This window comes from Lucilia cuprina, chromosome 3, assembly GCF_022045245.1.
Source record: "Lucilia cuprina isolate Lc7/37 chromosome 3, ASM2204524v1, whole genome shotgun sequence".
NCBI classification, from domain to species: domain Eukaryota; kingdom Metazoa; phylum Arthropoda; class Insecta; order Diptera; family Calliphoridae; genus Lucilia; species Lucilia cuprina.
In genome coordinates, this window is record NC_060951.1 from 33558456 (window position 1) to 33577455 (window position 19000).

The following is a 19000-nucleotide window of genomic DNA, read 5'->3' on the forward strand; positions in this document are numbered from 1 at the left end:
AAACTGTTACATTAAACTTAGTGAGTAAATGAAACTGTTATTCTTCTAAAATAAATTAATGAGAGCTACAGCTCTATCAATGAAAACTTCTGACATTTAGTTTGCAAAGTGTTATTGTTATAAAAGGTTGAATACTCAAAGGTTTTTTCTTTGATATTATTTTATTTTTAAGTGAATATATCGTAAATTGTGATTGTTCTAAAAAATATATATTCTAAAAAGTGTCTATCTAAATAAAAAGATATAGATTTAAATTTCAAACAAATATATACCAAATAATAAGCAATATTCTAATAAATAATTTACATAAAAAATCAAAAATTAAAAATCCAAAAATTCCATTCAATGAATGAAGAATAACTATTATAGAAATTAAAATTAATGTGCTTTCTTATTTTGATGAAATACGAACGAAATTCGAATGGCTAAAATATCCTAGTGCGTATGATTCATATGAAAATATTTTTATTACTAATATATTCATCATACGTCCTGTTTCCGAAGAACAAATAAATATCACAAATTTAAAGTGATTTAATCAAAAGTTTTTCCTCCATTTTCTGCACTGCATATTTATGAGAAAAGAACAAAAATTGTAGAAATATAGAAAAAAATAAATATTATTTACGAATAAACTAAAAAAATTGTGTCTTTATGTACATGTGCCATAATGACTACCATAACGACATTTTTGGAGTAGTACACCAAACAATGGGCACCAATGGAGCCAACCAGTCATCATTGTGTCTTGGTTTTTTTTATATAACAATTTGGATTCCCTCAACGTGTAGAGTAGGTCAGGTCAGTATTATTATTTTTTATATTTTATTTTTATATTTGTATTGTTTTTTATATTTTTTCTTACCATAACATTTATTGTTGTTATTATATAAGTTTGTTTAACATTTTTGTCTTATTTTATTTCTTCTTTATATGTGTTTCGTTTTTTTTTTACGAAAAATCTAAAAAATAAACACACAAAAAACCGTTTAAAACTTATTGTTGTAGTTATTGCATTTTTATTCTATTGTTACTCTTGGTTTATTTTTATTGTAATGGAAATTATGACAACAACCATCGTTGCTTGTTGTTTTACAACAATAACAATAGTGAAATTCCATAAAAATAACACTAGTTTTTCTTTATGTTACGTCTTGTTTAGAATAATGGATTGTAATGTAATGGGATCAAGTTTTGCGATATTTTATTGTTATACTTGTTGACTTATTTCTCTTTTTATCGTCTCAGAATAGAAAACAACAAAACAATAATATAAATTGTTAACTGTTATTAATTTGATGAAAAATTCTTAAAGAAAAAGTAAAAATAATATGTATTTCTTCAGCTATGAAATACATTTTATATCGGGCTAGGTTTTATAAATTCCCTAAAGACCTGCAATATTTACATAGAAATTATTCTTTTTCTATATTTCAAGCTTAAAATTCAAACCTTAAACTATGCAATAGGTACATGTTCATCAGTAAAAATATCGATGTGTCTTGCTGTTGTTAAGTGTTAAAAAACTAACAGTTACTTCTTTCGAATTCAATTGGTATGAAATTTGTTTCCTTTTCTGAAGTAGATGTGCAATATTTAAAATATAAGTTATTTTATCATGACTTCCTAATAACTCAGGAAAAGCAGAGGATCTAAAACTATTAAAAAAAACAACGTAAACTTTTTGAATACAAAAATGTATAAACAAAACAAAATTATATACTATTGTAATTTAAACAACTATGAATACATCAGTCACTATGTTAAAAACCATATACGGGGATTACGGTTATATGGGGTCTAGAAATTGAGACCTGTAGCACAAAGTTTACATGGACACGCAGACAAACAGACAAACAGAAGGACGGACATAGCTAAGTCGACTAAGAAAGTGATTCCGGGCCGATTGGTGTACTTTAAGGTGGGGATAGGACCAATATTGTTGGGTGTTAAAAATATCAGCACAAACGCATAATACCCTCCCCACTATAGTGGTAGAGGGTATAATGAACATCCTTAAAGAATGCAATATTAAAGTATAACATAAACAGCTTTAAAATATGTAATATTTATTCCATACAAATAAAGTGCTTTAAATCTGCAGATTTCTAGTTAAACACTTAAAGAAACTACTTCTACAAAACACACATAAATATATGTATTATTATGTTAATATAAACAACAACACGAATATTAAAACCAGACAGGAAAACAGATACAAAAAATGGCCTTTAGGGACTAACTAAAGAAATTATATTTAATACTTATAAAAAAAATACAAAAGAAACAGAAATGCAAATTTGTTAAAACAATAAACTTATTTATTAAAACTAACTTCCCTTGCCAACAACTAGAAAGGATAATAAACCACTTTATAAAAGGACTTTGGGGTAGAATATCTGAAGCAGCGAAAAAGACTGGAAATATGTATATTTTTTGGAAATTTAAATTTTAAATATTTATTATAAAGCTTAATCCTCTTATTCATAAACAACATTTAATTTTCATAAAAAAATGATTTATAAACCGTTTATAAACTAAAGGCCTTATTCATATATATTTATTAAAGGTTTATAAAATGAATTTTGTATGAAAATTTGATTTATAAACCTTTGATAAAAGTTTATGAATAAGGGGGTAAATATTTTTTTATTCTTTTAAACATTTTTATTTGTTAGACTGGTAGTGTATTTTTGTGGATTTTAATATTGTTTAGCTGACTATACATTGAAAAAATACATAGTCATATTTACCAAAAGAATGCACACAAAAAACCTTGAAATTTTAACAACTGCATCATTATTATCATCAGTAGAGAAGAAAGAAAGGGGCATCTAAGAAAAAGCTAAAACATTGTAATAGTTGCTACAGTACTGGTCAAAAATGAACCCATCAGTTTTACAAGGTCATTCAGTATCCTTTTAGGAATGTACTTTTTAAAATTTAACTTAAGACTTGTTAAATCCTAAATTTTTATTTTGGACGAGAATATGAGAAGACTGACTCCCTCATTGATGCTAATGACACTTTTTCAGCTTTCCATTTAACTCTAGCACAATATTAAAAATTTTATATGAAAAACACTAACAAAAACTGAATAATTTTTATAAAAAAATTTAAAATTCGTTATCTTTTTCACTTTCTGAAATCGAGCATAAGTATTGTCAACTTTTTAAATAATTTTGATTGTATAACATTCAAATGTAAAATTTCTATAAATATATCTAAAAACCAATGCAACTATGTCGGGACCATAGTTAATGCAATAATCATTTATTAAGCCTCACATTTCTAACTTACAATTCACCGAATAATTTTTATCTATATTACAGTGGGCGATATTTTTTAATAAACAGACAAATTATTAATCATTAAATCGACTCAAAAGCTTATTACTCATAAATCTGTTCACGTATAATGTGTTTTTAAACAAAGTATATCTTAAGAGAAAGCATACTTCGATCAAATATACATAATCACAAAAGTTATATGAAACAAAGAAAAAGGATAACTAATGAAGGAACTGCATTTATCTCAAAGTTGATTTAAACATAATATCCCATTCGGTTATTCTTTATCGGATCATTCCCGACCAGTCAGGATATTAAAAATGTGGATTATTTTTTAAAAAATAAAGCATTTAGAGAGGGTTCATAGGGGAGTTCTGGTTAATATGGAGCTAGGCGAAATAATGGACAGATATCAAACATTTTCAACTAATAGCACTTGGACGAAAATAAGAATAAGTGCGACATTTCATCAAATTATCTTGAAAATTGTGACCTGTAGCGCACAAATTTTACATTGAACACAGACAGAAAGACAGACGGACAGACGGACAGACGGACAGACAGACGGACGGACGGACGGACGGACAGACGGACGGACGGACAGACGGACGGACATTGCTAAATCGACTGAGATAGTGATTCTGAGTCTATTTATATACTTTAAGATGAGTGTAGGACAAACATCAGCACAAACGTACCCTTGCCATTACAGTGGAGTTGTGTATAACACTAACTACAGCATAGGTTTAAGAAACATTTAAGTTTGCCGCTTTCCTTATTGTTGGTCACTATCATTGAGTTCCCAAAGACTGTTTGCTGACTGTTATTGGAACATACACTGCTGCTGTTATTTGTCATTTGTTTGAGTTTCAACAAAATATCCGCATCACAAATTTTGTGCATTTAATTGATCTGTTCAATTCATTTTTTCATGTTGTCAATAATTGTTATTAGTTCTGCTTTATTTTATTGTTAGTTGAACTTTTGGTTTGTAAATCTTTATTTAGAATTATCTTTCAATTTATGATGATGCTCAAGTTGATGTTCTTCAGTAAAATGATGATATTGTAGATAAATTCTGCCCTTTATTTGGACTTCTCTTCATTCGATAAATTTGTGTAATCGGTAATAAAAGATAGGTCATAGAATTTTGACATTTATTAATTATTATTTGTTGAAGTTTGCAAGGCACAAAAATATTGGCACATCTTAAAGTAGACCGATCGACTTAGAAGCACTTATTCTGTTCGTCACATCCGTCTGTCCGGCTAACTTGCAAGCTGTCAACGTAAACCTTGTGCGCAAGCTACAGGCCGCAATTTTGAAAATATTTTGTGAGGAATTTTAATAATACGTGACGAAGTCTATTAAATTGTTTGAAATTGGTCTATTTTTTTCCTAACCCTATTAAAACCGGTCCTTTCGATTTTGGTTTTTAAACTTGTAAATACAGTCTTGCCGGGTAAATCTTTCTTTTTTTTTCGTCTCTATTAGGGTTTATGTGTAGCGTTTACATTGACCTTATTATCATTACATAAACATTATAGTTGTTGTGTATAACGATAATTACAAACCATTGTCATTACAAGAAAACTTCATTATCGTAGTTTATACATATTTACTACTTAACTGACATAACCTAAAAATATCGTTCTGAGAAAATTACATTTACGGTATATCAATCTAAATTTGAACCTATTATTAACTTATTAAAGTTAATATTAACTTTTGAATAAAAGTTAATTAAAAAAATAATAATAACTGTGTTAATCATAACAATTTATCAAAGAAGTATATAAAAAATTTTGTGTGAAAATCTGTAGTATAAACCTTTGTTAAATTATTATGAATAAGGTCCTTAAACTATAACTTTGCAAGTTCTTACATTTTATAGCACTAAAACCAATAATAAATTAAGATTTATATCAGTTTTATAGAAAATGTGTGCACATAATGATGAAGTATTTTTCTTTTCTCGTTTTCTATAAAACTGCACATATGTAAACCCTCCCCTTCTTTCTTTCTCTTAAACCCTCCGCATTGCGAAATGTACTTTTATATATGTATTTTCTTATCATTTCATATTATAATAAATAAAGTTTATATAATTATTTTCTTGTTATTCAGATAATTAACTAATTTGGCATCATTAATTTCACTCTTGTGTGGCTGTAAATTCTATGAAGTGTGAATAGTTATATTTTTTTTTTTTTTTGCAAGATTTTATTATTTGTGTAATATCTCGCAGCATGAGAAATTTTTTATTTATCCTTAAACATTCACTACTTGTGTCTTTTCTAATTGGCCATGTCTCTGAATTTTGGCATCATAATTTATTATTGTGTGTTTTTAGAAAAAAAATATAAGAAACAAATGCAGATGAAATTTGAAGATGGGTTCAGGGTTGTTGTATAGATATAAATTATTGTTTGTGTTTTAGGTTTGTAACAAAATAATGCATTAATTGTCAGCCAAGCGTAGTTTGTTATTTACTTGTTATAAAGTGGTTTTTAGCGTAAATATGTAAATCAATTATATGATTCATATAAGCATCGTCCTTGGCTCCAGAGAGACGTATATGCCAATTTTCATTAAATTATTTTGAAAATTTTCAAACTGTATCTTGAACACAAATCAAAATGTATGTTCAGTCAGCTGGACGAACGGATGGACTCTTTCGTCTTAGATATTCATAAAGGATTAATGATCATATTTAGTTTCAATTAATTTTCAAGCACAAAACAAAACCGCTGGACTTTTTATGGATATAAGTTCACCACATACTTTATTTTGACATATGTATATCGATCATTTTTGATGAAAAATGAAAAAAGTGTTTTCGAAGGATATCGCAGAATATTATCCTTTATTAAATGTAGTAGACATCAGATTCTAAAAAAAGGATATACGGTATATTGGGTTTGTGAGGATTTTTGTAACGCACAATAATATTGGTTATATACCCACCTACCTACTAATTGGCTCGGAATCATTTTCTGAGCCGATTTGGTTATGTCCGTCCATTCGTCTGTCCGTCCATCTGTCCGTCTATGTAGTCAAACTACAGGTCGCAATTTTGAAGATAATTTAATGAGTTTAGCACATCATTTTCTATTGTTCCAGCTACGACCCCAATTGAAAATGGTTAAGTCCGGTCTATTATTTCATCCAGCCCCCATACAACTGATACAATTCAACTTTAATGTTTTATTATGAAAACTTAACCACTTTACTTTTTATAACAGGTGTAGGGTATTATATGGTCGGCCTCGCTTGACTATAATATCTTACTTGTTTTCTTTGGAAATAACTATTAATTGCAGCTGTGAACTCAAAATTAAATTGAGAGGATAAAAAAATCGTATTTTAAGTTATTTAATATACTCGTTTTTTTCGACAAAACTAAAACTGAGTTCAATACTAGCCTTAAACAGCCACCTCGGACTGAAGTTAACTTTTAGTGATTCTACATATTTAATAGATAACTCTATATATATTATACGGGATTATTATAAAAATAGACTATTTTTACTCTTTATTCAGTGTTTTATAAAAAAAATTGAAAAATCACTCAAAAACTATTGAAAAAAAAAAAATGAAAATAAAATTTCCTTCTACACAGAAAAAAAAACCGAAAATGCGTTTAATTATCAAAACAATTGTAAGTTTTGCACCTACAACCTAAATGTTGATACAAATCACCCCGTATTTATCAATAAACAAATAAGAAAGTATATGAATATAAAATGTGATTTATTTTTCATAATAAAGCATTTATCTTCAATATTCCCTAGTTCCGATAGATTTATGGATGAAAAACTAATTTTCTGAAAGAGGCTTTATATGGAAGCTAGAGGCAAATATGGACCAAGTCCGATAAAATTTTTTAAATATATTTATATCATAATATTTTATTGTGCTGAATTTTATCGCGATATTTGTGTCTATAAGTTAATTTGGGACATTCAAGTAATTTTCTGTAGGAGACTTTGTATGGGAGTTAAGGTCATCACGACTTTTATAAAACTTAGATGTGCCGTATTTTATTGATATATCTGTATATTTAACATAATTATGACCTCAGAAGCCCTTTTCGGGGGTTCCGTTCTATGGGGGCTAGGGGAAATAATGGATAATAATTTCAACCATTTTCAACAGGCTTCGTGCTTGGGTCAAATAAAACGTGCGTGCCAAATTTCATTCAATTATCTTGAAAATTGCGACCTGTACCTTGCGCACAAGGTTTACATTAACAGCCAGCCAGCCAGACGGACGGACATAGCTTAATCGACTCAGAAAACGTTTCTATGCCGAATATTTTTATATGTTACAAACATCAGCACAAATCCAATATATCCTCACCACTAAAGTCTTGTAGGGTATACAAATATTTCTTAAATTACAAAAAGTAAAACATTTGCACATGTCCAACTATTCATACATAATTTTTGAAAAGAAAAAAACATAATCAAAATTTTCAGTAACAGAAACTTTTTGAAAGGTTTTTTTTTTTTTGGAAAAACATGATGACTGTCTTCCATACTGTTTCACATTAATGATATGAATGTTTGTTGGTATTCATAGAAAATATTGCATCACAACAACAGCAATAAAATAAAATTAGTCTACTATTTTGAAACAGTTTCAAAAGGGTTTTTTAACTATTTTACAAAAACCGGAGTAAAATTGTCTTTTATTTTTAATGAGTAAGAGTCGTTAAGGGCTTAAGTCAATTATAGACCGAGCTCTTTAAAAACAAAAAATATATATATTTTTTTCAATTTTAAAAATTGACCGTGGGGTTAATAATGGACCCATTGTCGTAAAATTTGGTATATAATTATCGGTATGTATAAAATTTAGTTCATAAGCATAAAAGTAATTTTCCGAAAGGGATCTTATTTGGGGATAAGGTAAAAAAGCACGATACTCATACAATTTTGTACATACTAGAACTGATCTTTATATAAGTTGAAGGTTTAATTATAGACCGATCCTGATAAAACTATGCTGTTGTTCATATAAAATTTTCTTCACTTCAAATTGCATCATTCAGATTTCGTGAGTTAACAAAACATTCCTATTAAAATTTTATAGATTTTCGTAACTATACTAGTATTTTTAAGCCAACAAGAAACCTTAAAGAAGTTTACTATGGTGATATTAAATGAAAGATATGGTCAATTATGAAGGTCTACTCGAAAACCTTCTAGCTCTTTCCGTTTGGACTCTATCCTGCTTCAATAGACAGACAGATATACAATATTCAACACGCATGATTTTAGAAACACCTTTTATAAATATTTATGAGTTTTTTTGTTCTTTTTGTAAATAACTATGAAATTTTTTGAACTTTTTTGCCACAGATGTGGTTGTGGGTAACGTTAGTTTAAACCGAGTTTTATAGATTCTATAAAACTTAACCTGATAATGGCCGACTTTAAAGTACCTGTGATTGTAAAGTAATAATTTTGTTTAGATGTTCTTACTGAAGTTTACAAAAAATTTTACATTTTATTAGCTACGAAACAATAACAGCGATTTTTTGGCGGTTCAACAGAAAAGGCCCGGCCTTAGTTCAATAGTGACTATTCAATTGGAATGAAAATCGTTCATTGCAACTTCCATTTACATAAAAATAGTTAAACAGTGTTTGGCTTTAAAATTGTTTAACCACAAGTCACTACCAATGTTAAAAGTACATTCATACATATATGAATAATAACTGTTTTTGCGAAAATAATTTTTGCATTAGACGTGTCCTTCAAAACGTAAAAAATATTTGTATTAGATCAAGCTATTTCATTCAATAACTAAATTTCATTTAGCTAAGTCTAAGTTTGTTCAAACAACTAATAAGCCGGAACAAATTATGGTTATCGTTTCTCAAGGACTGGACTAATTTATATTTAAGAGAGTATGTATATATATCGACAAATGCCTGCGAGGAATATACGACATAAACTATATCACACATATACATATACTCTTGCACTTTGAAAAAATCACATAGAAATGGTCTTCCCAACAGTTCGGTTGGAAAGTATCGAACTTCCAATTTGACTTACCACTTAAGGTTACTTCTAGTCATCTACTGTCCAGGTGACAAGTTATTTTAACATGTCCTTGTCCTAGGAGGAAGTCAATCGGTACTCCATAGATTACAGACAAAAAGCTTAAGTTTGTTTCTTAATTGTTTACTCTCTCGCTTACAAAGGAACACTTAAGTGTCGATTATTTTCATCCTCGTTTACAAAAAGCACATCCGTGATGAATTGGAGTCAACCTGGTGTTAAGATGTTAGAGGAATTGATTTCCTCTTTTTCGGATGCATTGACTTTTTGTTGAACTGTTGGGTTTCTTTTACCTAGACTTCTTTGCAAACATTAGTATTGACGTGTGTATGTGTTTTCTTATGTTCTCAAAACTTTATTTCAAAGTAATGTGTCGAGACATGTTAACATTTTTTCTTTCGTTCCTTATTCCTTGTAGTTTAGTTTTGATGTTGAGGCTGCTAGTAAATTGAAGTTTTTAATATGATGTTGAATTTCTTGGGAGAGAAGTTATTCGCCAAGAATTTTCTTGTTAAAGTTTTTTTAGGGGCTGGTTAGTTAAATGATGACTGCCAGTTAGAGCTTGTTGTGCTATGTATTTTTAGTCTTCCTGCTTCTTTATTTTTTCCCATAGTGTTAGATGAAACATAGTTTTTCAAAATAGTTATCATAAGGCAATGCTACGTACAACAGTCTTAACATAAAACGTGTACATTAGACCTGGCGTTGTATCAAATGGTGTTATAAATATATTTGATAATTTAAAAACCCAACATCGCTATAGTGAGGAGGGTATTATACGTACTGATGTTTGTAGCACCCAAAAATATAGGTTCTACTTCCACCTTATAGTATACCAATAGGCTCAGAATAGATTTCTGTCCGTCTGTCTGTCTGTGTTTGTCCATGTAAACCTTGAGCGCACGCTACGGTTTGCAATTTTCAAGATAATGTAATGAAATTTAACGAATACTATTCTTTTGGTCCAAGAACGAATGCTGGTTGAAATCGTTCCATTATTTCGCCTAGCCCCCATACAACCCTACCTCTAAGGGTTTTCAATAAAAATAAATGGGAATATAATATCAATATCTTATATTCATATATGGTTATAGAATTTGAGTTATATAAAATGTCATTATTTAAATACACTCCCTTTCAATTTGCGATACAATTAACCCACTTTTATTTAAAATTCTATTCAATTAAGAAATCAATGAATACACTCCTTTAAATGAAGCTTCTTTTTCTCTTTATCCTATTTATATGTTGCACAAAAGTTTAAAAATTTTTTGTGCAAATTCATCACACTTTTCAGTCAATTCCATATTTTTTCTTGTTTTTGCTATATAGTGCTTTTCTATAAAAGTTTTTTACTTTTAGAAGAAACAACAGCATACATATATAAGTACATATGTACTTTTATTTAGACATAAAAAGTGAGTGTGTAAAGTTACGAACAGAAGTTTTATTTTACCCTACACAATGACCAACTATAGTTATACACAACATCAAAAAAGATGAGGAGTATATCGATTTTGCCATTACGATTGTAACACATCGGGATTTTTATTAAATTCTAAGGCGATCTAGCCATGTCGGTCTGTCTGTCTGTTGAATGCTACCTCCGGGGGCATATTACCTTGGTGAAACCTCCACTTTGGTGTTATTGCAATCCCGGGGAATGGAGTAGTTTTCCAATACCTTCAGTCAGACCGGCTTAATTTGGTTACAGTCTACTGCCTGGCTTAGTCCTTGCATAGATTGAAAAGAGGTTGAACCAGAGCACCGCATTACCGGTACTACCGTCAGCCAGTTTCCCGCAGGACTATATAGCTAGTCAGTTGGTTGAGGTTCTTAGGGATCCATGTAGTGGCTGTGGTTTAAACCCAAATTCGCGGGAAGAGTTGCGATTAAAAGACTGATGTAGCGTAAAGTCAATATTTCGGGATAAGTTCAGAGGACTGACTGTGTAACTAAGCGGGATGAATGTGGGGTACAGCGGGCCTCACCCACTCGTCTACTTATAATAAATGTATCCTATGTTTTTATCTTATGAATGTGTCGTATAAATGAGATGTATGCTAGGTTGTATGATGATGGATGAAAGGTATCATATACAAATGATACAATTCAATTTTCCTTCCTTGTCCAGATATTATCAGAGTATACTCTGTTCATATCAGAATTGCCACAGTGTGTCCCTGCGAATAAGAACAAAATCTCGGCTTATTGATGAATTCGTACTTCGGTCCATCGGTTACGTCTCTAGGTGCTGTTGCACCTACAGAGGCCATCGCATCTGCGTGGTTGTAAACGAAAGAGATGTGTTAAATTTTGGAAGTTAAGCAACGGGGCAGCAACGGTCAGGGATTAGATAGCTCGAGTACTTCAACAAAGTGCTTGTACATGGACGATCCAATCCATGTACAAAAATTGCCACCTAAGATCTTCATTAAAGGATTCAGGCGGCGATGGTAGACCGTTGTCAAGTCTACCCAGTGGATGAAAAAGACAATCGTATGATAGGGCATCATGCCAGGTATCACTTCGATATTCATTTGTCTATTGAAATCACAATAGAGTCCGAACGGAAAGAGCTAGAGGGTTGACATTTTACACAAATATTCCCTACATGTAAGGTTAATATCATACGTTTTCGTATAGCTCCCATACAAGTGGACCCTCGAAAAATAGTCATAACTGCTTTAAAAATGTGGGTATATCGATGAAATTCGACATAAATAAGTCTTATATGAACTAAATTATCTCTACTAAATTTTATTAAGGTCGGTCCATAATTGACAATACCCCTCATGTCCTCAAAATTATCTACCAAATTTTATGAGGATTAAAAATATCTACTTAATGTTTATAGGACAGTATTACATTTACTGCATACGGTTTAATGGTGGGTATATAGATTCGGCATAGTCGATTACAAAAGTCTTACTTGTTTTTAACTTATTTCTCCCTGTTCACATGCAGGTTGTTAAATTTCAATAGAAATTTAAAAAAGACTTTTATTCTCTATAAAGTTTTTTTGTGTTTTTTGTTCTTGTTTAACTGTGAGTTAAAGAAAATAATAAAATGTCCTTTTTTCTTCAATTTCTATAGACAAATGTATATTATTTCATCCATAGAATTTAAAGGATAACTTTGCTCAAGTGAGTTACTATATGTGTCTACAAATGCCTTAAGAAATTGTTGATTTAAAGCATTAAATCTCATTTCTAAAGATAATGAGATTTAAATATAGACTATTTTATGATATTGTTTAAATTTTTAGTTTTTTTTTTTTAAGTTGTATGTAAGTGTTTGAATCGGTATCTTGAAAGTCAGGAATCCTAATTGGAGTCAATATAGTTTACGTGTCATAATAGCCAATTGCAAAAGGCCTTATGAAACACCAAAAAGGACCACAGTTTCGATAGACTTTATTGCAAATCCTAACGTTTCATATTGTACATAGATACTGAGACACTTTTAAACAGTAATGTAATATAAGAGACACTCTTTCCCCGGAATTATTTTATCATTAAATTTGGTGTATATTGTATTTTGAATTCCTTTTAAAAGTGTACTGGGTAGACATAATTTAGGGAATACCAGCATCTCTCAAATTGGGAAACTCTATAAAATCCGTAACACTTTTGCAAATTGTCATAACATTCGCGGACACGAGGCTTCACTTAAATGACTTAAGTCAGTTACATTTTATTCTATTTTAGTTTAAATGCTACCTTTTTTCTCAGTGTAAAATAAAATTCACAAAATTAATATAATCTTTTGAGCTTAAACTGAAATCGAGTACACTTTAATGCAGTGATAAAACCACAATTAAATACAATAAAATAAATAGAAATTTATTAAAATTTGTGCGCCAACCAATTGAGGTCACTTATTAAAAAAAAATTTATTTATTTAAACTAGTCTATTCCGTGTAGAGCAGAATGAAAATAAATTTTAATTCTAAAATATAAATACATTTCAATTTTAACAAAACAAAAAAAAAACACTAATTTATAATTTAGTCGAAAAGGTGTTGTAATTTGATTATATTTATAATTAAATTAAAATCATTTACAATACATAAAGAATTATTAGACAATAAAAAATTAAAAAAAAGTATCAAAAATTAAATTTGATAATTTCAATTGAAATGTGGTTTATTATTAAGTTTTTATGCAAATATTAATTTAATGAAAATAATGCTAAAATCAAACCAATCAGACCACTGGCTTAAAAATGCCAATGTAGTGCTGAAATCCATAAAAAAGTTTTATATATACATACGTAGTTGCCTCGTTACAGTTTTTATAATGATCGGTCCATATTTGGCTCAAGTTTTAACAAAAAGCCTTACGATCCAAACTTAAGACTATTTTGGGTTGAACATGCAAAAAAATGCAAATTTTCTTTGAAAAACGTGGATGAATTCTTTTTTTTTTTTTTTTTTTTTTTGTGGACATATTTTTTTCGATTTTTGTGGACATAATAGGATATTTAAGGGCTTAAAGGCCCTATTCTGTGAGTACGGACGTATTTGAGCTAGACGAAATAATGGACCGATTTAAAGTATTTTTGTTCAAAAGAAGAGTCACTTTCTGCTTTAAGGTGGGTGTAGGACAATATTTTGGGTGTTACAAATATCAGCACAAACTCAAAATACTCTCCCCAATATAGTGTTGTGGGGTATTAAGACGACCCCCTATATTTATAAAAAAAAAACATGCCTTTTCGAATACTTTCTGCTTTACAAAAAGCAAGTAAGAAATTATAGTCGGGCTAAGCCGACCTTTTAATACCCTACAGCTGTTACAAAACTAACATGTGATTTAGTTTTTTTAATAGAGCATTTAAGTTGAATTGTAGCTTGCCGCATATATACTTAATCCATTTATTGTTGAAAAAAATTGTTGACATTTGAGTAAAATTTTGAAGGGGGTTTTTATAGAGGCTAGGGTCCAATAAAGTCCTATAATTATAAAGTTCATGAGGGTTATCAAGGCTAGTATAGAACTTGGTTATGCAGCTTTTTATCGATATACGAGTATATTAAACCTAATTATAAACTTTAAAGTATATTCGGCAGGTTCAGTTGTATGGGTGCTAGGTGAAATAATGGACCGATCTTAACCATTTGCCATTTAGGGTGGGAAAATAATATTGCAGAAACTACAAACGGAATAACAAACTTATATGCACACAACCCTCTAAAGAAAATTTATATCTATACCCTTCAACTTCTTGAGAAAATTTTTTTATCAAAAAATAATTATTGTTCTTCAAATACCTTTTTGAAAAGGTGTTAAATAATCATAATTTCTTTCTAAATCGACAAAAAGTAAAAAAAGAATCATAATTGTGTTTTTGATTGAAGTGATAATTAAACTTTTGCTTTGTATGTGTCCATTTTAGATCATTTAGGTTTTATAATTTTTTAGCTTTTAATTTTTTTTTTTTAATTTCTCTTTTTGTTATCTTTTCTTTAACTGGTTTCTTTTTAATTTAATTCCATTTATAGTTAGAAGTTTTTTTTAACAAAATTGTAGGATTTTAATTATTTCATTTATTCTTCATAATAGTCATTCATTTATGTCTTTAGTTTTAATTAATTTTTCCTAATGCTTTTTTGTGTCATTTTGTGGTTATAAAAATTATAATTTAAAATATATTTTTTTTTTATAAATCAGCAAAGGAAAGTAGCAATACTCTTGTTAACTATGACTATAAGAAAAAATTAGTTCATTTATTTGGGTCAAAATTTATTAATATTCTTATTTAACAAAAAAAAAGGAGGAGAGTAATATCCATAAAATGGAAAGTTTTTCATTTTTTAATATTCAGAAAAAGTTTTGTGTATTTAACTCTATATAAATAACTTTTTTTTGTTTGTATGTATTCGTTTTGTTGAAATTAATAAAAACAAGTAAGAATGTATAGTCGGACATGGCCGAATATATAACACCAGTAAGTATATTTAAATAGATCTTCTATAAGAGGGCTCATATAGGGTAAGAGTAAATATTGCTCTATCCTTATAAATTTTGATAGAGGTATTTACGTCTAAATTTGGCCTGTTTTTGTTGAAATTCTAGAGAAATTATGATCTCAAAAGCACTATTCGGCGGACACGGTTGTATGAGCGCTAGGCGAAATAATGGACAATAATGGAACAAAATTGTCAAATTTCATCAATTTATCTTAAAAAATGCGACCTATAGCGTGTGCACAAGCTTTACATGGAAACACAGTTGGACGTCCGCGGACAGACGGACTCAGAAAGTTATGCTCAGGCTATTGAAATACTTTTATGTTTAGCAAATATTAGCACAAACGCATAATACTCTACCCACTGTAATAGTGTAGGGTATACAAATATTTAATAATAAGAAATATGCCCTCATTATACTGAAACGTTATTGCTAAAATGTTCAGGAAAATATATAAAAGTAATATTTTAAAATTTACTGTTTAATACTCACTAAAGAACAGTTAAATATGTATATTAAATTTAATTTTTTATTTTTCTATATTAAAAAATTTTTTCAATAAAAAAAACTAGAGGAAAAAAGTAAGAAATGGTTTTATCTATCGTCTACCACCACCAGATAATAGTGTCTGTAATATAAATCTTGTTTTTTATGTATTTACATGTGGTCTTGAATTTTTATAGTCACATATAATGTTGCACTTGTATATGCAGCAAAAGTGTTTAGAGTAACGAACTGTTAAAGCATGCTGCAAGTGACGCAGTATTAAACATAAAAAAATTACGTGAATAACATTTGAAAAAATCTTGTCAATAGGCAGATTAATGGAACTGTACTAAATCTTGTAAACTATTTGTGTATTAAGCGTCAATGTTATTTTCTACATTATTTTTAGTATTATTAAGTTGTTTTAAAATATATACAAAATCTATATAAATTGACCCTGAAAACATAACATACCCAGTAACAATTTGGTATTGAATTGCAACTGTAACCGCTTTCCTATTAAGATATTTTTTCATAATTACTACATATCATTCTGATTACATAGAATTACTTTAATAACGTCGTATTAATGTGTTATATAAATACTATCTAATTCACACTCTGCTTAAAAATGTAGAAGCTGTATACATTAAAAACCTTTATTTGAATGCGCAATTTATTTGCATTTTACCAAATCAGTGTAAGTTTTTCCTAGGAATCTCTCTATCTTTTCAAAAAAATGCTTTAAATAATGTTTGATTAAATTGGATAGAACACTTGATAAAAGACAAGTGTGATATATGTATGTACATCCCTTAATTATTAAGTTTTTTAAACATACATAATATTTTTGTATGTTACAAACTTCAGCACAAACCCAATATAATATCCCCACTAAAGAGGTGTAGGGTGTAAAAAGGCGTTTTAAAATTATGCACCGACTCCAAAATGTTTACAATTTCTCAATAACATGCGTTTGAAGAGATACCAAAGATATCTGGTGTCTTCAGAAACTATATTTCAACACACACATAGAAGAGCAGACAGACGAACATGGCTTAATTGAGTCCTATATATAAGGATCCAGAATATATATACTTTATAGAATCGGAAAATTATATTATAGAAATTACAAACGTAATGACAGTTAGTTAGTTAGTTAGTTAGTTAGTTAGTTAGTTAGTTAGTTAGTTTGAAAGGAGGATGTATACATATCAAATCCGAAGAAATACCCCTAGGCCTCTATCGACCCTGTTGTGCTCTCCTTAACCAGTGCCACGGATGGGAATCGAACCCACCACCTCCGGTCTACCAGACTAGAACAATAACCACTAACCAACCGGAGGCCACAACGTAATGACAAACTTATATATAACCTTCTCTCTTACAGAGCATGACTGTGAATTAATAAAATATTGGATTAGAGCTGATAATGCGATGTATTATTGATATTTATTTAAGTACTTAACTAAGGTTTGCAATAATTGGTGTGGTGCAAGGTCATCACTTTCCTTCTTTTAATTTATCAGAGATTTTCCTACATGGTTGAGTGCGTTGGAGTTAACTCTAAAATATGCTCAACTTGTCACAGTCAGTCTTTGTGATCATTGAAATAATGTCTTGTCAATTGAAATGCGTATTAGCAATTACGTCCCTTAGGTGCTGTTGCCGAATCAACAAAGCCATCTCATTAGTGTGGTTGGGCGACAAAGAAGGGTTTTCCTTTATTGGGATTACGATTAAGCTTCCTCATGACACCTGTTCTTTCCCAACGGGGGGCTATTATGACAAAAGATTGGATAACATGAGTACTTTAGGAAAGGGGCAGTGTTAAGTTTTTACTTTTATCTCACCCAGTAGATGAAAAAGGACTCCGTGAAACAGGCCGACTTCATATATTTCTTACGAAAGTAATGTGTTACCAAACTGAACGTTGTGTTGTCAAAATTACTAGGATTCGTTGTTACTTTTATCTCAGCTAGAGGATGAAAAAGACTACTAAAAAGGCTAGGTATACTTCATACCTTCTGACGAAAATAATGTGTTACCGAACAGAACGTTGTGTGACTGGGATTTGTTGTCGAAATCACAATGATGCATTGCCGAAATTGTACAAATCATAACAAAAATGACAACAATACGTTGATGCAATGACATAGGAGTTGTCAAAAAATTACAACGGTGGTTGACAAAATAATAACTAAGTGTTATTTAGATTTTATACACATCCTTTGTTCGTATGCTTAAAAACGTGGTAGGCTCACTTTTGACAATGGTTTGTATTATTTCGGTACTTTTCTAATACACTTTATGGAGATGATATTGAGTAACTATCAAACGAATACTTGGCCACTATATCATTTATCATTTCTTAAAACTATATTTCAAAAAAAAAATCTGGTTTATAACAAACATTAATTAAATTTATTTATTTATGAATTTTACAAGGTTTAGGTTTAAGAGAATACTGTCGTTTTAAATTTTTCATAATTAACATTAATGTTAAAATGTTTGACTAGAAGTTTCAAATTAATTTTTTTTTCCTCAATTTAATGTTTCTAAAATTTATATTATTATCTTAATTTACTATATTTCATACAACTATTTAGGTCAAATAACTTGTGAATTTTTTACTTTAGTTTCTGTTTTGTTATTTACTTAAAAATAATAAATCTTTATTTCTTTTTTTTTTTCTCTCGTGTATGTCACATTTGAAATATCCGGATATATTGTTCATTTCCCTTTACCTAAAACACATATTCATTATTTCCCTTTTTGTTGCACCGTACGAATCTATACACATGTACAAGCAACGAGAAAAAACCATCCAATTTGTGTGACCTAGTTGCAGTGAGACACCTTTCAAGATTTTCTACTATAATAATAATATATAGAGAGATTTTTGTGTCCTAATTTAAAGTCTGATTTTTTTTCAAAAAATAATTAAAACAACTTTTTGGGAACTTTCACTAACATCTAACTGGAAGCAAAATATAAAAAATCTCTATAGAAAATAAGAGTTACGAAAGCAGTTTTTCTCACAGCATCTGAACAGCTATAATAACAATAACATTATTTAATAATAGTTACCCTACAACTAGAAAATAACCTTGACTAAAAAATTAAAATGTTTATGAATACATATTGTTGAAGGTGAAATTGCAACAAAAAAGGA

At 29.4% G+C, this 19000-nt stretch overlaps 1 protein-coding gene across 1 annotated transcript in view; it reads left to right on the plus strand.

The window, feature by feature from the left end:
• The first annotated feature begins 783 nt into the window (after positions 1-783).
• LOC111678843 (loricrin) overlaps positions 784-19000 on the plus strand; it is a 161674-nt gene continuing 143457 nt past the window's right edge. The window contains exon 1 of the mRNA XM_046947684.1: positions 784-801. The gene's annotated coding sequence lies outside the window, so the exon portion shown is untranslated. The remainder of the gene's footprint in view (positions 802-19000) is intronic.